This window comes from Callospermophilus lateralis, unplaced genomic scaffold (genome assembly GCF_048772815.1).
Source record: "Callospermophilus lateralis isolate mCalLat2 unplaced genomic scaffold, mCalLat2.hap1 Scaffold_130, whole genome shotgun sequence".
NCBI lineage: Eukaryota > Metazoa > Chordata > Mammalia > Rodentia > Sciuridae > Callospermophilus > Callospermophilus lateralis.
Genome location: NW_027512473.1, coordinates 2,341,886 through 2,363,609, shown reverse-complemented (window position 1 = coordinate 2,363,609; position 21,724 = coordinate 2,341,886). Strand labels below are relative to the sequence as shown.

Below are 21,724 nucleotides of genomic sequence, written 5' to 3'. Positions count from 1 at the left end.
AAAGGGCTGGGGATGTGGTGGCTGAATGGTTAAGCATCCCTGGGTTCAATTCCATGTACCAAAAAAAAAAAAAAGTGTCAGACTGTTTTCTCAGGTGACTTCCAGCAGTGTCTGAATGTTCCAACTTCTCCACACCTTCACCAATCCTTGTTATTGTCTTTATTATTATTATTATTATTATTATTATTATTATTGTTATTCTAGTTAATGTTAAGTGGATCATCTATCTTCATTTTATTTGATGTGATGTGGTCAACTTCATGTCAATAAATTCATTTTTTCATGAGCATTTTGTAAATTCTATTTTGTGTTCACTTCAATGTCCTGTGGTCTGATAGCTGGGGTGAAAGAGTGAAGCAACTAACTAAGACTATATTTTTGTTAGAATATGAGGTCTCTGGTTTCTTTACTAAGGTTTTTTAACTTCCTCTAGGTAGTGAGTGGGTTTTGTGGTCTGTGGGGGTTCACCTTGGATTTCAATTCTTTCTTTGGTTCAGTGTGGAACCTCCTTGTGCTTTAAGGCATCCATCCTAGTTGTTCACTATCCCCTCCCCTCCTCTTGTAGTGACAGGGAGCAGATAAGAATATTATTTCCCTTCTGCCAGTAAATTTGTCTAGCTAGTGAGAGTCTCTGGATTTTGCTAATTCACTGGGACCATTTGAGGGAGTAATTTTGTATACCTGAGCAATAAGTTGTTCTTCCCTTCCAACTTCTCTTTGACGTTTCTGGCATTTAATTGTCTTTTAGCTCATTTGTGACTGTTTGCCAGTTTTTCTGTGGGAAGAATGTGTTTGTTTCTATTAGATTGCTGTTGGTTTTTTATTTGAAAAGGGGGATGCCAGATCTAGCTGCCCTCTTCCACCTTTTCAAAAAGTGTCCTTAGCAGTAGTTGTAGGTGTTTGGCTTACTCCTGGAAATTCCTCATTATTCATTCAACCGTCACTGTATACCTACTGTGTGTTCAGTAGGGCTGTCCAAGCTGGACTATAACAGAGAAAAAGACTCTTGCCTGCCCTCATGGAGTCTCTTGATAAATTATGCCCAAGTCTCTCAAGAAAAACTTGTTTTGCATAAAAATATTTTTTGCATAAAAATATAGAATATAATTTCAATACTTCAAATCTCAGAATTCATACCAAATTCCGCTAGATTGTAACAGTAACTTACAGGGGCTGGGTGTATGAGAGCACTTACTTAGCATGAGCAAGGCCCTGGATTTAATCCTCAGTACCACGAATAATAATAATTAATTTACAGCATGAGGACTATAATTATTGTATTATATGCTGGAAATTTGCTGAGTAGATTTTAAGTGATCTTACCACAAAATAGGCAATTATGTGTAATCATAGATATAGGAATAATTTCACTACCTATATTAAAACATCATGTATATCATAAATATATACAATTAAAAAAATTAAGAGCCAGAGGATACAGCTCAGTGTAGAGCCTTTACCTAGCAGGCATGATGCCCTGGGTTTGATGCTCCCCCAGTAACACACATACATACATACACAATGATACAAACAATAAAAAAAAATGTTTAACCTTCATACCCTCTATATTCTTTTCGTTTTTATTCTTATAGATGGACACTTTTATTTATTTATTTTTATGTGGTGCTGAGGATCAAAACCAGTGCCTTACACATGCTAGGCAAGTGCGCTGCCACTGAGCTACAATTGCAGCCCCTACCCTCTACATTCTTGTGACACTTCATACTTAATCAAAAGTGCTTTTGTTGGATATGGCATGGACAGAGGGGAAGCTGAAGAGCAGGGGTAAAGGAAATCTGTCTTCATTTTGGAGCTCTCTCCATGTCATATTTGAAAAGCTGCATCAGACATAGCTCACTTTCCACTCATTGCTCACGGTATGAATTAAAATCACTTGCAAATTCCTTAGCTGATGATGCACCAAAAATAAATGCAATTCTGGCATAAGGTATTAAAAAAAAAGCACAGTGAAACATAATGGTATGGCTTAGAAAAGATATTTTTACATTTTTAAGTCTTGAGGCATACGAGATTTTTAAAATACCTTTTTATAAGCACCATAAAGCAGAATGGCTCCCTCAGTCATTTGGAGAAATCAGAGCAACATGGTGCTATAGACAAATATTTATCCAAAGCCAATTTCTGAATATTATGTTGCTGCAGCCACATCAAGTGCCCTGAAATTCTTAAATGATTATTTCAAAACCTCCAAGACACTAGGGACATTAACACACTCAGAAAATATATGAAGGACTCTGTGTGCAAGGCATTATACTAAGGACAAAGGGAATGATAGAAATAAATAAAATGGCACCTTCCTGTGAGGAATTACTGGGTGTAATATGGAAGAATGCTGACATAGCAAAGTAAAGATATAAAGACTACATAATGACAGATGGCAAGCTGCAGTGATAAATCCTGAATATCTAGAGAAACATCAAGAGAGGGTTGACTGATATGGTCCCCAACCTGTGTAAACAGGTTCCCTAATATTCCCTAGTCAGAACTCATAGAACACATTCTATGGTCTCTTTATGTCCCTCCCAAAATTCATGAAATCTTACCCCCCCTTGCACAAAGGCAACGGTATTTAGAGGTGAGGCCTTAGGGACATGATAAGGCCATAGAGTGGAACCCTCATGAAGGAATTAGTGCCCTTCCTTATGAAAGTGGCCCCAGAGAGACCCTCCACACTAATACCATGTGAGGACACAGAAAGGCGTGCTATGCGAAAAGGGGCCTTTACCAGATATTAAATCTGCCAGCACTTTGATCTTGGACTCCATTTCCGTGAGAAATAAAGTTGTTATGTAGAAGCCATCCAGTTCATGGTGTTGTTATGGCAGCTCAAAGGGACTGCTATAGAAATAGAACAATGGATAGCAGAGGAATAGAACCCCAGGCCAAAGCCAAACATGGCATTTTGCTGCCAGTACAAGCCCATGGGATTTTTAACAGTTTACACTCACCCTCACTGGTGTCCTTTGAAAGTGTATTTTATTCTGCAGTTTTTTTAAGGGGCTGTTCATCATTCATAAGATTGAATGCAGAGAACAAGACTCTTGCTTCCATCATTCATAGGATTGTTCAAACTGTATTTGTAAATTTCTTCATATTTCCTACTAGTTCTCTGCCTCAGAGACTTGACTCCACCAAATCCTTGGTATAAAGGTATCCCTGATTGGCTTATACACTTTAAGTTCCAAAGGCCAGCCCCCTGTGCAAACTTTTTAGGATTTGAAAACAAGTTCATTCATATTATTTTTTATGGATTCTGAAACTTTGAGCTTTCACCTTTTAAACAAGGCAGCTTTGTTATTTAAGTCAGGTCCAAAAACTATAAAAATGGTCAATTATCAGCTGGGTGTGGTGGCACATACCTGTAATCCCAGACACTTGGGAAGCTGAGGCAGGAGGACTGCAAGTTCAAAGTCCAGTCTCAGTAACTTAGTGAGAGTTTATCTCAAAATAAAAAGGACTGGGAGTAGGGCTCAGTGGTAGAGGGCCCTTGGGTTCAATCCTCCAGTACACACACACACACACATACACACATACACACACATACATACACACATATATATTTTTCTCCAATTGTCAAAGAAGCTGATATTTATTTCTTCCAGGAGCAATGTGTACAGCCAGTAACTTCCTACCAACCCCATTCCCTGACTCCACCACGTGTGGTTGCTCAACAGGGAAATGTTAAGAGATTCTATTCTACATAGAGCTAAATAATTAAGAGGATAATTTTATTATAGTTAACAAAGGGCTGCTTTTTGCTGTTTAAAAGTTATTTTCTAAGGAAATGCCAGTTCAACCATGAGTCTCACAAATAAGAAAAAAGTATTAATTTGCCCTTTAAAAGTCCACACAAACTGTGAAAAAACAATTGCCTCAAATTATTGCTCTATGCTCACAGACAAGTTTCTAGGAAAAAAAAAAAAACAACTTATGATTGGCTGCTTTGGAAGTAGAATGGGAAAGCAAATGTAAAGAGGATGCACCACCTAGTGACCAGAGCTGGAACTGCTCTTAATGAAATCCAGACATACCTAATCAAGAAGACACCCATTCTTCAAAGGCAAGTTACCATCAAAATGATTTAATTCTCTTTTCAGGGAACTTGTAATTAGCAAATAAACTAGAAAAAAATAAGAGTCCATCTCATGATATTTATGTAGATACTCCCAAGAGATATTTTATAGCTTCTAGATCAGGTATGATGGTTAAGTCTTCTGGCTATTAATATGTGCAGATGTTTAAAAAGCAATACACACAGACACCTAAGTTTGAAAAGAAGAATGTTAAGGATATTTAAATGTTTCAAAAGCAACCTTGAGTAGAACCCACTTTGAATAATTGCTTTTCTGTCCAATAAAGGGTTCACGAGAGAACTACAATAATTCAAAAACATTTATCACATTTACCAACACTTCCACTTTATCAATAAAGACTGCTGGAATGTGGCAAAAATAAACATTTTACTTCTTAATAATAAAGGTAAATTGTTATGACTATTCAAGATATTTAAATATAAAAACAGGTGTACAATATTTCTTAAGAGTGTAATTTTATTAATTTCAATACATTTGCAACCCTCTACCTTATTAACAAAATTTGAATCATGGAAATTAAACACATAAGTTCTACATTTTACTTTATAAAGACCAGACTATACTGCAAAGCTCAAAAGATGACTGAAGCAGACATAGAAAACCTTAGTTAGGTAACAGAATCAGAGCTCACCCATTCTCTACATTCACAGCTGAATGGCTTTTCAAGACATCCCCTTCAGGTTGAAGATACAAACCACAGATTGACTCAAGCAACAATAAAACTAACTTCATGGAATTAAATGGTCTTCCCATCACTGCAGAATTTGTTCTTCTGGGTTTAAGTTTATATTTTTTCACAGAAAAAAAATAATTCAGGTAAATAAAAACAAATTCCAGGTTAGCATGTTCAGTGTTTAACTTCTTTATTTTACCTTTATCAAGGCAAGCAAAGTACAGATGCTGTACATTAAAAACATACAAACACACAACTCACAACACATCAGTTACTATAGGCCAACAGACCTTTTCCTAAGGATTGCTCCTCTCTGAAGCACATAACCACAGCTAAATGTACAAAGAGCCATCTGCTGGTCCCACGTGGCCAACTCCAATTAGCAAGACATCTATTAGTGTCCATATTCCCAGGCCACCAAAGCTGAAGAGATTGCCCAGGCCTTCACGCCACTGGCCCAGGTAGAAGCGGTCTGCTCCAAACCCACCTAGCGTGATGCTGCAACAAAAAAGTAGGCTGAAATCCGTAAATGTAGCCAGCTATGGCTTAATATCCACACCAAGTCACATTTGTGAAAAGGTCTTAAATTATAACAACCCCTAGTTAGAGCATAAATGACCATTTCATAAATTCACAACACCAAATAATGCTGGGCAAGACTGCTTATCAAAAATAAACACATATGGCTTAGCATGTACAGGGTCTAGGATTCAATCCCCAGCACCAAGAAAAAAAATGAATAAAGATGCACACAATTTTTAACCATGGTGAAAGATATGTTTTTCTCTTTTTAATAAAAATAATCAATCTCATTGCTTTTTAATCAAATTATTCTGACAGAAAGTGTTCTGACATGTAGTCCTGAGCTGGAATCTTGAGACATATACCACATTGAAGTAAACCAGATAAAGTTGTCTTAACTTTCTTCAGTCACTTTTTTTCTTTTTCGTATTGGGGATTGAACTCAGGGGCACTCGATCACTGAGCCACATCCCCAGCCCTATTTTGTATTTTATTTAGAGACAGGGTCTCACTGAGTTCAGCACCTTGTTTTTGCTGAGGCTGGCTTTGAATTCACAATCTGCCTGCCTCAGCCTCCCCAGCCACATGCCCGGCTTTTCAGTCACTCTTATCTAAAAATTTAGTATTACGAATTAATGATTCTTTTTTTTTAATAAGAAATGTTGTAGTATATTAGTAAAATGCTTAACTAGGGAAAATTTCAAATTTAAGTGCTTCAAATCTTAAGATCTAACAATATCAGGAAAATATATATTATAAAAATTTCAAAACTCAAATGAAAGGAAAGAGTAGAAAATAGTTTCCATGAGCCAGCTCTCATGATTATTCACATTCAGCCAACTCTGTTTTGATATTGTTAACCTACACCCTCCCCCTACTGCAGAAGACTGCTGGCTCTGTGTTTCCAAAGGGGGTTCTGCATTTGTAGTCAATCAACCACAGATCAAAAATATTTTTGGGGAAAAAAACTGCATCTGTACTAAAAATGCACAGACTTTTCTTTTTGCCCTTATTACCTAAACAATATAGAATAACAACTATTAACATAGCATTCAGGGCTGGGGTTGTGGTTCAGTGGTAGAATGCTCGCCTAGCATGTGTGAAGAACTTGGTTCAATCCTCAGCACCACATAAAACTAAATAAATAAAGTCATTGTGTTCATCTAAACTAAAGAAAAACATTAAAAAAAACTATAGCATTCACATTGTATCAGGTATTATAAATCATCTAGAGATGATTTAAGCATGTGGAAGGATATCTATAGTTCTTTGCAAATACTATGCTATTTTATATAAAGGATGTGAGTATCCAAGTGGACCCTGGAATCAACACCCCAAGGCTTCTGAGGGACAACTGTACTTTGGGGCACATCTCATTTACAGAGAATATTTTAAAAGTACTATGTTAACCCTGAACTCATTGAAAATGCAAATTGTAAATTGTTTGCAAAGAAAATATGAGATCCATTTTTAATATGTGACTAAGTGTTCAGTAAGATGCCGTAAAACTGGAAATAAAACATTGATTTAAAAAAAGAAATAAAAAAGTACTATGTTAAACTCTATGAAGGAAACAATTTTTAAGTCCTTAAATGTATCATGGTAATGTAAGATGTTAACTATGCAGCAGACACTGGGTGAGGGGTGTGCAAGAAACTCTCTACCATATTTATGACTTTTATATAAGTCTAAAATTACTTTAAATTAAAAAGTTTTCTTTTAAAGTCAATTGCTAGTTTAATTTGAATAATTAACTGACAAAAACTATGTATGGCCAGCTGTCAAATCTTATTTTATCATGTCTAATTTCCTATCTTGGATTCCTCTTTTACTTTCCAGTAAACCTCTGGTCAGCACAAACCCTAATGTAATGTCTCTCAACAATGGGCAATTTGGCCTTCTAGGGAACATTTAGCCAGGTCTGGAGGCATTCTGATTGTCCCCACTGGGGGAATGGGGTATGACTGACAACTAGTAGTAGGTATAGGCTAAGGACACTTACTGAACATTTTTACTATGCACAGGACAGCTCTACTACAAAGAATTATTTGGCTCAAAATGTCAACAGGGAGAAGGTTAAAAAATCCTGCCCTATGTCACATATCGCAGGTCTCAGGCTCTAACATCAAGACTTCATGGTAGATAACATAACTTTTTGATTAAACATTTAACCAGGGCCCCACTTGTCTTTCCCCTTAGTGGGAAGACTGATATAATCCTAATGAAAAGTTTAAAATATAAACATTTTAAGAGTTATAGATCTGTAATTATCTGGATGATAAAATTATAGATTATTTAGTTTTTCTTTATTTTCCACTTTTCATTATATTATATTATAATAAACTTATATAAAATAGCTTACATTATATAAAATAATGTTATTTTTTATAAGGTCAAAGTTACTTAAAATTTAAAAATATACCTTGCAAAACCTTCATATTTTAGCATATGCATTTTACTGATTCACATAGGTTCAGGATGGGAACCCTGATTAGTCCTAATGCTCTACAATAACAACTTAATTAAGTCATTTCTAGAATGACTTAAAATCTAAATATGCCTGCAGCTAAATTCTACAAAAGTCCTGACTGATCTTTTTACCTATCTGCACCTGTGTTTTCTAGAGGCTATCTAACAGAAGTGGTAGGATCTTAGCAAAGGATGTGTCTGGCTAAGACTAATGTTTGAAAAATTTCATTGATCCCAAAGAAATCCAAATGGTATTTTTAACTTATTAATACCAAAGCTTACCTTAGAGCCAGAGCAGTCGACCACTTATAACCTCCAGTCCAATTACAGTATACATTTTGGGAAAAGTACGATTACCTTACAAAAAGAAAAAGGAAAACACTCTACATTAAAAAATGGGTACAAAAATACTCTCAGAGATGTCATTATAACTAATGCCTTATAATTTAGAATCAAAAGTTCACCTCTATATATAATTAGTTTTTCTCTAGTTGATAACACAAAGAAAGTCCTTACCATCTATAAGCACAGATTTAATATTTAAATCAGTTAAGTTGGTGTTAAAACTTAAAGAATATGAAATGCTCTACTAGATATCAAAACTTTGGGTGAAGACAGATATATACAACAGGAAGAGCCAGCCCAGAACCAGCACCACATATAAACATTTGACATATAATAGAGAGTGACAGAGATGAGCTGCAAAATTGGCTATCTATGTGGGAGGAAACAGAAAGGTGACCTTGCCTCCTAACATCTACTAAAGTCAATTTCTCGTGGATTATAGTACTAACTGTGAAAGGCCAAATTTCCAGTTTTTAGAAGAAAATAAATATAGAAAATTATGAACCAGGGGTGGGAAAATAAACAACAAAAAGAAGTAGTTAACTATAAGACTAATTATTTAATCACATTTTCAAAATTCTATTAATCAAAAGATACTCTAAGGAAAGTGGGGAGGAAAAAAGTCAAAATCTGGGAGTTTTAGGGTCACCTAAGGACAGTACCAAGAATATAAAATAATACCAGAAATCTTTAATATTAGACAAAACCTAAAGATAAGACATATTGAAGATCTAGATCATCAAGAATAGTTATGGGCTACCACTGGTGGGAATGTAAATTTCAGAATGTAAACCACTCTAGAAAATAAGACCTGAGGGAGAATATATGCCAGACACACTGCTACAAATATACAAACAGAAGATAGGTACAGAAATTTTAAGAGTTACTGCAATAGGTGAAAACAGCAAAAAATTCAATACCTTGGAGACTGGATACACTGTTGATACAATTTTATAATTTATAATCTGACAGTGTAAAAATAATAAGAGAAGTCCCATTAGAGCCCTAATGTTGAGAGGAAAGAGGTCCCAGAAGACCACAGTCTTATGTTATTTTATACATCTAATCTAAAATAAAGAGCATATCACACTATATTACACACACTTACACACACACACACACACACAAACAGAACCACAGAATATTTTAAAAGGGAAGTGGATGATGAAATTCAAAAGTTGTTACCTCTATGGAGAATGAAGAACAAGTGGACAAAGGGAACATTCAGGTGGTTACAATGTATCAGAATTGTTCATTGTTAATCAGGGGAAATTCAATTACAGTGTTTTAGATCTGAGATATTTTTTGTTTTATGCAATTTTGTATTTAAAAAGAGTTGCACATTTTCCATACATTTCTTTTTCAGTCCATCAAGTCTACTAATGCAGATTGGCACAACTAAAAAACCGCTGGTGTATATGATAAAATAATTAAATTTTCAAGTTTCTGGTGAACTTAGAAATACTTTGTTTATGAAATTCCTTGAACTCTGACTGACTTACCCAAGCAATGGATGTGATCCCGCACTGTGCAGTTGGCAGTGTAATGTTGCCGAGGACAGGACACTGTCATGCAGCTGGTGGAATTGGAGCACTCATAATCTGTTTCAGGAAGCTGCCAGCAAAATCTGCAAGTCATGTTGATGATAAAGCTCTTTTGGGATTTGAAGTCTTGATCCTATACATCGAAGGACACAGAATTAATCAATCATAATACAGTTGTTTGTCATCATGTCATTAAGACCACATAGTCATATAATACAAAATTTCTAAATTACGTATATTTAAGACCTAGCAGTAAGTGGGAGAAAAATAGACACAAAAACAATATGTATGCAAAACAAATGTATGTTGTATGATCTTATAATCATAAAAATATACACCCAAATATATACTACCTACCAAAGTGGGGAAAAACCTACAAAAACTCACATCAAAATAGCAAAAGTTATTTTAAGGTGATAAGATTATTTTATCACTTTTGCCTAATTAACTTATTTTTTAATCAGTACATGAATTTTTATTTTAATTATTTATTTATTTTTGTGCCAGCAATTGAACTCAGGGATGCTTAACAGAGTACATATATTTTAGTAGTATAGAAAAAGATTATTTTATAAGGTCATAGTCACAGATAGCTGCCTGATGCTTCTGTGAGCATAGCACACTGCCTTGCTTCCAAGTTCCAAATTTTCCCAGCATTTTCCAGCTTAGAACAATCACATGGCATATATGTCTGAATTGCTCTGTGTCATGTAGTTCTTCTCAGTTGGGCTGCCTATTGGGTGACCATGCCAAGTGCTCATGGAGCTGACAGCAGGAGGAAAAACCCTGAGGTGCAGACTGCAACTGGAGATGGCAGGGAAGACCTGGAACTCAGAAGCAAGGGAATGTGCTATGCTTACAGAAGCACCAAGCTGGGATCAGGGAACCTGGATCCTCCTCCAAACTTGCAGCTCAGTGACCCTCAAAAAAGGACACTCTTACCTTTCTTTCAGCTATATTTCTATCTGGGATTTATTTTGGACAAAACAGGGACTTATTTTTTTTTTTTCCAGAGAGGTATGCAGTCATCCCAGCATTTACTGAATCCATCTTGTCATTACAAAGAACTGACTTCTTTGCAAGCTCATCTATGTAAAAAGACATTTTCATGCCTCTATATTATACCAGCTCTTACTACCAAGAACACAGAACCCATCTGCAGGGATTACACCCACTTCAGAAACACTAGTAAAATGAGACCTTCTCCAGGTCTTACAAAACAACATTTCTGTCCTGCACATTTTCATATAATACCAACTGGCTTGTCAGTTACCAACATAATTGGAACAGTAGCAATTTGATAAGGAAGGGAATACAGGATTTTAAAATTTATTTCTATTTATGTACTTTATAGGGCTGTTATAAAAGAATACAAAAACAATTTCAGAATCTCCCTCCAACAGTCAAATCTAACAACACTTTTAACTTGGGAATTTACAATGCATTTATTTAGAATAGGTAAGCTGCAGTACTTACAACACATGTAACAGAAGGTTTCACTGTGCAGTCAAAAGTGACAGGCTTCCCATAGACACAGGAGAAATTTGTAGCACAGTCTATACAGTCTGCAGGAAGTCTGCTACACAAACCATTGCTTGGACACTTCATCATATAGGGTGGGATTTCGGTACTTTCTGTGAGAGGTGAGAGAGTGGCTTATTCTCTCTTGACACTGATCAGAATAACAGGAAAACAATTTTTCTAAGGTGAAGAGACACAAACATTAGCAATGAGACACTATGCTGGAATGCAAAAAGCACTAAGTTGGAGTCAAGAGTCAGAGAGACACCTACAATTAAAGTATGGTTCTGGCATCAACCAGCTGTATGACCAGGTGGGAAACATACTGGTAAAAAGTATTTCAGTCCTGCCTCCTAAGTGGCCATGAATATTGAAGATGCTCATGTACAAATAATGTAGAGAAAATGTTAGCTGCATGTTAGGAGCTCAAAAAATCTACCATTTATAAGATGAAAACCTAAATCTTAGACAAGGTAGGAGTTATGGAAAATCTCAGGGAATCTATGGTAGAAATGGAGCCAGTACACCTTTGGTGTACCAACTCTAGAAAACACTTTGTCATTATTCCACACTGATATTTCAATAAGCCATATTTGCTAATATAATATTTATATTTTTATAACAAGGTTCAAATTAATTCCATATTTTAATAATTTTTTCAGCAAGTTGCAACTTTTTTCCCAATCCAAACAATGGGGCAACACATTTTTAACAGTTAATAGAACATAAAAGTCACTAGTATTAATGAGAAGAGGGGTTTTAAAAAATGTGTAAAAGAGCCAAGAATTCTTGTGTTTTCTCTTTTAAAAAAAAAATGCATTAATTCACGTTCAAATAAAAATCCTAAAATACCTCTTCCAGTTTTGAGTCATTAGTATAATGGAACTCTAAAGGAATGAAACTACTTTCCATTTACCAAACACCACTGTATTAAGCAGTCAATCTACAAAATACAATTTTCTTTTCTACTGTTCCTATTTCGACATGGCTGGAGTCTGGACACTTTAGAACCACAACTGCTTTCAGGCAGTTAGGCTAACCTCACAGCCTGAATGGAGAGGAAACAAAGGCCCAAGAGGGGTGAGTAATTTCCTCAAGTTCCCAATAGCACCAGGAGACTCAAGACTTCAGTCTCCATTAATCCCTCTCATACGCTTCCAATTCATACAGCATTAGGGGATCTTTTAATCACCAGCAGGAACTGGGTGCTAGAAATAGAAGGGATTTTCTGAAGGGAAAGAAGCACTGCTTAAAGGTTACTTTGATCGAGGAAGTGGAAAAATAACAGAAATAAGACTGAAATGAGAAGCGTGAGGTTGGAAAAGAGATGAGGTAGGAATGTCAAAAGGTATTCAAATACCAAAACTGTCTACTGAAAATGGCTGTGTATCTGCCCGTATTTCACATAACCTAAGATACAATGCACAGTCAAAAATTAAGTGACTTCGTATACTAAAAGAAACTGTATCAAAAACAGAAAGAAACTACTATATATAAAAAGGCACATTTACTAGAATAGAAAACGTCTAGTACCTGCTGCCCTGGGAACTACTGTGAATGTACGTGTTGGGCCTGGATCCTTTATTGCATGAGCCAGCGGCTGTGAATGCTCTAAATTTAAGGATCCTACAAATAGAGAAACACGTTATCCCGGGAAATGAAAACCTTGGTTTGTGTGGTTAACACGCAAGTACTACACCAAGCCAATAACTGCTCTTGAAAACCTCAGGGTGTGACTTTCCCAAGACAGAAAACTGAAAGGGCGCATCACCAATAGGGTCTACACCGTTTCGAGTCTGCAGGTAACAAAGGCGGTTTTAAGTTCGGTTTCTGTTTCCCCGGCGGAGCCTCAGAGATTTCCCTCTCAGCTGGAGGGTTCGGTAGCGAGGTAGCTGAGCACAGGCTCCGGGGAGGCATCCAGGGCACGCCAGACTGCAGCTACCCGCCGCCCGCCGCCCAGGACGCAGCCTCTGTGGTCCCGGCCCCAACGCTTCTAGCAGCTCCTGGAACCCTCTAAACTCTCAGCCCGCCCTGGCGCGACCCCCGACCTTTAACTCACCACCACCAGATAGAATGTAGAACTGTGAGAGGAAGAGCAGCACGCGACACAAGCGGCGGAGGCGCAGGAGCGGTCCCGCCAGCAGCTGCCATCTTGCCGGCGCGCACGCACTTCCGGGCCGGGGGGCGGGGTTCCCGGCGCGCGCCTAATGGGGGCGTGTCCGGGCGCGGCCTGAGGATTCCAGGGCGCAGGCGCTCTGAAGCTGTGGTCCCGCGCTGCTCTGAAGCTGTGGTCCCGCGCTATTCTGCGTGGTCCCCTTCTTCGCTGCACCTGCGGAAGATCACCTGGAGGAGTGCAATCGCCTGACCCGGTGAAAATGCTGGGTCCCCAAGGGTCCCTCACACTATTTGACTAGACGTGTGCCCCGCCTCCTTCTCCTTCCACTGCTGGAGCCTGGCACCAAAAAAGGGTACAAATGAAAACCTGACATAATTTTAAGTGTTAAACAAATGTTTTCATCATGAAGGCAACTGGACAAACACATTCTACAACCTGCATATTGATCCCATGACTTCTCGTTTTAAAATTTCTAGAGAAGTGCAGTTTCTTGAGTGCTTTTCATACCTACAAAAATGAAAGGGGAGCCTTTTCTTTCTCCTTACCTTTTCAGCTTCATCCCACATCTCAATTTCTCCAAGGTAGTTTTCTGGCCTTGTAGCCAAGTTTAATTGAAAGGAGAAGCCAAATGTTGAGTAAACTGATTGTAAAAACTGCAAACACCCCTTTATTTCTTCTTCAATCTGAAATCAGAGAAAATGAAATATTCAAATAGAACACCAAATTAAATTTATTTAGGACATTTAAAAAATTCTTCATATCAGATAAAGCCTGATTTTAATAGAGTACATATGACACTATTTTGGTTGCCTATCCATTCCTGCCTTTTATCTTCATTTGTGGGACAGGCATACGCAGGATGCAGACAAGGGCACCACATTGTGAAAAAGCAGTGGTACACCCAGAACAGGAGGTAAAGAGGGCTGCCCAGAGGAAGTTAGGGCCACACTGTGGCCAGAGGCTGGGCAAGAGTTCTCTGTAGAGAGGTAGGGTGTGGCCAGTGGGTTCCCAGTCCAAGCAGAGGAAACACTGAGGGTGAAGGTCAAGGTCAGAGGAGCAGAGAGTCAGGGAGCTTCATACTATGCAAGGGAAAACAGACAGGGATGGGTGGTATATGAAGAGGCTAGAAGTACACAGGGACCAGAGAAAATAAAGTACCTACAAAGCCAGGGTCATGTCTGGATGTGTTACCCTGACAACAATGGGGAGCCAGTGAAAGGTAGAGGGGACTAATCTGAAACAAACTGTTCTTTTGCTGTATGGAAACTGACTGGCAAGGCTAGAGAAGTCTGTCAGGAAGCTGGTGAAGTTGTTCAGGAATGATAGGATAGTGCCTTGAACCCAGAGAGAGCAGTCAGAATGCAGGGGATTGGTTTAAGAGGTATTTATCCTTTAGTTTTATATGTCAACTTGACTGGGATAAGGAGTAGCTGGGAAAACATTATTTCTTATGTTTGTAAGGGTGTATCTGGAAGTGGTTAGTATTTGAATCAGTAGACTCTGAGTAAAGATTTGTCCTCACCAGTATGGGTAGGTACTACACAATCTGTTGAGAGCCCCAAAGAGAACAAAAGGGTAGAGAGAAGGCAAATTAAATTCACTCCCTGCCCCTCTCTTTTTTAAAATTTTTTAATTTTTTAAAATTTTGATTTGTTATATATGACAACAGAATGAATTACAATTCATATTACACATATAGAGCAGAATTTTTCATATCTCTGGTTGTATACAAAGTAGAGTCACATCTTTCATGTCTTCTTACATGTACTTAGGGTAATGATGACCATCACATTCCACCTACTTTCCTACCCTTATGCCCCCCTCCCTCTCTTCTTAAACTAGGACATCCATCCTTTACTATCCTCAGACATAGGAACTTCTGGTTCTTTGGCCCTTGGACTACGGGACTTACACCAGTTACACCTCTACTCACAGTTCTCAGGCCATGGGTCTCATATTGGTAACTAGGAATCACCCACCAGTTTTCCTGGTTCTCCCACTTACAGATGGTATGTAATAGGGCCTTCCTGGCCTCTGTTATCATGTGAGTTGATTGCCATAATAAATACCCTTCTGTATATCTCTATATATTCTATTGGTTCCCTTTCTCTGAAGAACCCTAATACAAAAAGTAATTGCCCTTGTACTAAGCATTATGCTGAATGCTGGGAATTCAAGAATGAATGCAACAATTCAGGAAGTAATGCTATATTTAGGGAGAGTGATCAATAGGTCTTATAGATTTTCCTATTATTGTTCTACTTATTTCTACTTTAATTTCATTGTAGCTAGAAGAAACCTTTTATGATTCCAATTATTTCAAATTTGTTGAGGTTTGTTGTATGGCTTAGGCTATGATTCATCCTGGTAATTCTATCCCTCCTTCCCTCCTTTCTTTCACACTAGGGATTGAATGCAGGGGTGCTTTATCACTGAGCTACATCCCCAGTTCTTTTTTGAGACAGGGTTTTGCTAAATTGCTGAAAGTCTCACTAATATGCTGAGGCTGGCCTTGAACCTATGATCCTCCTACCTCAGCCTCCCAAGTCACTTGGATTACAGGTGTGCACCACCCGGCTATGTAAGTTTTCTTTAGTGGTTTTTCTAGGTATTATTTAACTATCACAATCTACTGATGCTATGATTTTACCAACTCAAGTGAATGTAGAAACTTTACCTCCTTTTATCCTAGTCAGCTTGGACTGCCACAACAAACCATAGTTTGTGTGGCTTAAACAACAGAAGTTTATTTGTCACAATTCTGGAGGCTAAAAAACCAAGATCAAGGAGATGGTAGATTCAGTTTACTGGTGAAGGCTTTCTTCCTGTCTTGCAGGCAGCTTCCTTCTTATTGTGTCCTCACGTGGCAGAGAGGATAGAGAGAGAGGCAGCAAGATCTCCTGTATCTCTTCATATAGCAGTATTTATCATATCATGAAAGCCGCACCCTTGTTCTCTCATATAAACCTAACTGATGTCCCAAACTCCATATCCAAATGCCATCCTATGTCAGGGGGTGACATGGGGTAGGGCTTCAGATATGAATTTTGGGGTGAAAAACTAAGTTCATAGCAACATATTTGCAATATTTTCCCCACAATTAATCATATTTTTGATGATATTATAAATGATTATTCTTTATTTTCAATTTCTAATAGTTCACTGCTAGTATATAGAAACAAAATTGATTTTTATATATTGATATTCCATACTACAATTTTTAAAAACTTAGTTCTCATAATTCTTTTGTAGATACAATAAGTTTTTTGTAGATGTCATCCATGACATACACGGTCATGTCATCAGCAAGTAAAGAGTTTCAATTCTTACTTTCTAATCTGGATATTTATTTCTCTGTTTTGCCTTTTTTCTTTACAGAAATTGTCCAGTTTAATAATCAAAAATAAAACTAATGAGAGATGACATTTTTATCTTATTACTAACCTTAGGGGTAAAGCATTTAAACTTAAAAAAATTAAACTTTTAAGTATGACATTAGCTATAAGTTTTTCACAGATGCCTTTTATCAGGTTGAGGAAGTTCCCTTCCATTCCTAGTTTCTTAAGCATTTTTATGAGAAATGAATGTTGAATTTTACTTTGTTAATTACAAACCAAGTAACAGTGGCTTATTTTCTATTGTTAAATCAATCTTCCATTCCCTGGTTAAGATAAATTGTCCTTTAAAATATTACTGGATTTAATGTAATAAAATCGTATTTAGAAATTTTGACATTATGTTCATGACATTGGTCTACAGTTTTCTTTAACTGGCTCTGCTTTGTTGCACATCAGGGCAATGGTACCTCATAGAATGAGATGGTAAGCATTTTCAATTTCCTAGCAGAATCTGTCTAGAATGGGTATTATATCTTCCTTACTTTTTGGTAGAATTAACGAATGAAGCCACCTTGGACTGGAATTTTCTTTGTGAGAAGTTTTAAACTATTGATTTAATTTTCATAATGGTCAAAGAGCCACTCATTTATTTCTTCTTGAGTGAAGCTTGGCATGTTTTTCAAACATCTGTCCATTTCATCTAGGTTGTCAAATTTGTTGATACAAAGTTGTTCACAATGTGCCCTATTTCTTTAATGTACAAAATCCATAGTGATGGTACTTCTCATTCCTAATTTTTAAATTTTGTGTCTTATCTTTTTTTCCCTACATTTGACTAAAAGTTTATCAATTTCATTATCCTCTCAAAAAATCAGCTTTTGCTTTTTAGTAATATTCTCTATTATTTTTCTTTTTTCTATTCCAGTGACTGTTCCTTCAGCAATTTCTGTGTTAGCTTTCTGTTGCTATGATAAAATACCTGAGATAATCATCTTAAAAGGAAACAGGTCAGTTGGCTCCATTATTTTGGGCCTGTGGTGGGGCAGACTATCATGGCAGGGAGCACATGGTAGAGCAAAGCTTCTCACATCATAGCAGCCAGGAAGGAGAGCCAGGGGCAGGGAACAAAGAAGGAGAGATGCCAGAGTCCCAGTATTCCCTTATCTCCTTCAAGGGCATGCACCTAACGACCTGACTTCCTCCAGCTAGGCTCTACCTCCTAAAGGTTCCACCAAATTTCAATACACCATCAACTGGGAGCTAAGCCTTCAACATGTGAGTTTCTTGAGGGCATTTAAGATCCACATCATAATAATTTCTTGCTCTGTTCTTTATTATTTTCTTTCTTTCTTTGGTTTCCATTAGGTGTATTTTGCTCTTCTTTTTCTGGTTTCTTAAGTAGAAAATGAGGTGACTGATTTGAAACCTTTTATAATGTAGGTATACAGTGCTATAAATGTCCCTGTGTAGCTCATTTTAATTTGTGATGTTGTTCTCATTTTCATTCAGTATATAATATTTTCTGATTTCTCTCTTGATTTTTTTCTTGATATATGAGTTATTCTGAAGTGTGATATTTACTTTCCAAATATTTAGAAGTTTTACAAATAGCTTTCTGTTATTGATTTCTACTATAATTCCACTGTGTTCAATGGAACATTGTTTTAATTAAATTCCTTTAAATTTATTGAGACTTGTTTTATGGCCCAGAATATCTTGGGAATATTCCATGCATACCTTCAAGGAATGTATATTCTTCTATTGTTCTATAAATGCCAGTCAGGTCAAATAAGTAATTAGACCTGAAGTGTTTGACAGTGACTCTGTCAACAATTTTAATTTGAACTAAAAATGTAAACTCGATAAGAATTTCTAGGCAATATTAAAAAACAAAACATCCTGAATTCCAGCAAATCTTTAAAATAGTCCACTTAGTAGAACTTGAGATAATAAAATAAGAAAAGGAAGCCAAAGGACAAAAATAATAAATCTCATGTCAGGAAATTATTGACCTATTGATGTAAATTAGATAACGACAGGATGTCAGAACTGAATAAGACTAAATGAAACACCTCATTTCATAGCAAATCTGAAACAGTAGGAGATGTGAATTCCTGATAGTCACGCTTCACCTTGTGTCACTGTTTACCTGCTCCACCGTGCAGAAGATATGAGCATCATACTGCTGGAAGCGCCTGACCCGGGTTAAGCCACTTAAAGTCCCTGACAGTTCATTTCTATGAAGAACTCCAAAATCAGCAAATCTAATTGGCATTTCCCTCCAAGATCGTGGACGATGAGCAAACATCAGACTAGAGAAGATACATGAAACACAGTTTTTACATAGCATAGAAAATAATTATTATCTAAATATTAAGAAATTACAATTAAGCCTCAATATTTGTAAACTCCTTATTCTGGTTCTTAGATCACTATATTAAAAATGCTCTTCTAGGCTGGGTTTGTGACTCAGTAGTAGAGTATTTACCTGGCACACATGAGGCACTGGGTTTGATCCTCAGTACCATATAAAAATAAATAAATGAAATAAAGGTATTGTACCTGTCTACAACCAAGAATATTTTTTAAAAATGCTCTTCTATGGATTATTTATTTATTTAGGTTCTGGGGATCTAATGAAAGGCCTCCTGTGTGCTAAACACACTCTCTGCCACTGAGCTAAGCCTCTAGCCCTCTTCTAGGAATTTTTGAATCTTAAGTTTACATCACTGCAGCATTCTAGAAAGAATCTCATTATGTCTTACAGAAATTCTGACTTCATCCACTCAGTAAATCTCCACTTGCCATTTATAATTCATTTCCAAGGCTACTTCTTAAGTGAAGCCCTCTGGACACTTCTCCAAATAGGACTGGTCCATCTCTTCTCAGACTCTAGGAACACTTCAAACATATAACTGTTATGGCACTGGTCTTTTTAAATAAGTGATTGCCTACATATATGTTCCTGTCCCTTATGCATGTGAGCTCCATGAGGAAATGGACTATATAAATCACCTTTGCATTTCTAGCACCAAGCTCAGGAAGCATCCAACTAGTGTTCTCTGTTGAATTCTCTTCTGCAGAAAGCACTCCTGAATACCTTATTCCATGGCTACAGGCTTCCTTATTCTGAAGCCTGAAGATGCAAAATACCTCTCTATAGTCACTTAGCCTTACTTGTATTTAGAGTTGAAATTGCAGGCTACAGGTTTAAATAATACCTGGTGGCAAAGTTAAGAAGGTATTAATGTAAATGTTTTAGAGAGCGTGGGACACTAGCTTAGACTCACATTCTGTTTAAAAAGAGAGACTGAAGACTATTAACATACCAGTTTTCATAACATTAAAGTTATATATATTTTAACATGCTGTCATCTTCAAGTTAAATTTCTTTTAATCTTTACTAAAAAGGGGCAAGGAGCTTTCTTTAATGTTCCGATATTGGTTTAAATAGTTAGCTTCTAAGGTTAATTTATTAGAAACTATGTAGGTTGGTAAGACAAAACCATAATAGTTTTGTGTGTGTGTGTGTGTGTGTGTGTGTGTGTGTGTGTATAGAATTATGTCTATTCACTTCTAGCTGTAAAATCTGCTTGTCTTCAAGGTTGAATTTATAAACCTACTTTATGATAATTACAGTCTCTCATAGAATCAAAAACAACATTGGGTATAAGATATACCTTTATTTTAGGTACTATTAGGAAATAGAGTGACCTATGATTTACTTTGTGACAAAATATTAAGATGCTACCAATTATAAGATGCATCCCAAATTCAGAGAAGTTGATATATGGAGGGAAAAAGTACCTTACAATCAATGAAATTCAGAAAACCATTTATTATGACCTCAATGCTTTTGTTAAAATAACCCAAACAGTACATAGAACTATTTGCAAATATGTATATATGAAATATATTACTATTAAGAGGACAAATATAATTTTTTAAATTGATACTGTTCTCTGAGAAGCACAAAAACTAAATGGTTTCCAGTTAACATTCCATGCCTGCTGAATATCAAACATACTTTCATTCTCCAGAATGAAAATAACTAGATAAAGATGATTAGTAACCATCATTCTTCAGATTAAAGTAACCATTTAAATCTAAAAAGCAAAATAATAGTAACAGCTAATTATGATGAAGTGTGCTGTGCACTCTTATGCCATATCTTCTCCACTTTTAATACTTACCAGTGCCCTGGACAATTCATGGGTTTGAGAGCAAAGGTATCCTTTTCAATATCAAAGGTGAACATGTTCTCACTGTAATGCTGCCAGTGACCCGAGGCTTCCCAGAGTTTACTGTTGTACATGTTGGGAGAGAGAACTTCCATGAAGATTCGTTTGTGATACTCCTCCTTTAAGATAAGAGTGTTTAATGTTAAAATCTGCTAGAAGAGATCACAATTCCATGCAGTACAACACTATGAGCAAACTTTTTAAACTAAGGATAATGATTCACATGTGCTCAGTTTTAGATGTGGTATTTTCTACATCATGAAAAAAAAGATTTACATATGCACAGTAAAATTTTCACTAGTATATTTATTTTATGTACAAAATAGTGTATAATATAAATGTTATAATTCTTTGTAAATTAGTAATTAAAATTCAATATCCATAGAAACTTTCTATAAATAAAAACTTCAAAGCCCTTCTTTATTCTAGATAAACAGCAGGGGCTTTTTCCCCCTATTACTTAAGAGGTAGGAAAAATTACACAGTTTAATAAGTCTGAATGTTTAGTGTCATGTTACAGTTTTGATCCATTTAAGTTTTAGACAGAAATGAAATTGAGAATTTTAATTTCTCAATTTTGACATGTTAAGTAGCTAATATCCACTAAGTCAGAAGCTGGCTTCTCTCCCTATTAACAGCTTCCTTCATTAAATCATGGTAACAGAAGAAGAGAGTTTGTCAAGTAAAGTTTTTATTTTATTGATACCTTTTCTTCCCCCTGCCTTTGTCAAGATATCAATGTGATGATCTTTGTTTTTATTACATTCTCAACATTTGTAAATCAAATGGACATTTGGCACACATGTTGACCACCATACTTTCGGCAAGTTAACAGAATTT

At 36.5% G+C, this 21,724-nt stretch overlaps 1 pseudogene across 1 annotated transcript; it reads right to left on the bottom strand.

Annotated features, from left to right (window-relative positions):
- Positions 1-4,961: 4,961 nt before the first annotated feature.
- LOC143637757 (TM2 domain-containing protein 3-like) lies at positions 4,962-20,965 on the bottom strand (annotated as a pseudogene). Its single transcript, XR_013154888.1, has 10 exons — positions 20,837-20,965; positions 18,793-18,955; positions 13,741-13,988; positions 13,593-13,641; positions 13,249-13,393; positions 12,723-12,815; positions 11,145-11,302; positions 9,627-9,801; positions 8,062-8,136; positions 4,962-5,286 (listed from the first exon to the last, which is right to left on the bottom strand). The product of XR_013154888.1 is annotated as a TM2 domain-containing protein 3-like (transcript).
- Between the last annotated feature and the right edge of the window lie 759 nt (positions 20,966-21,724).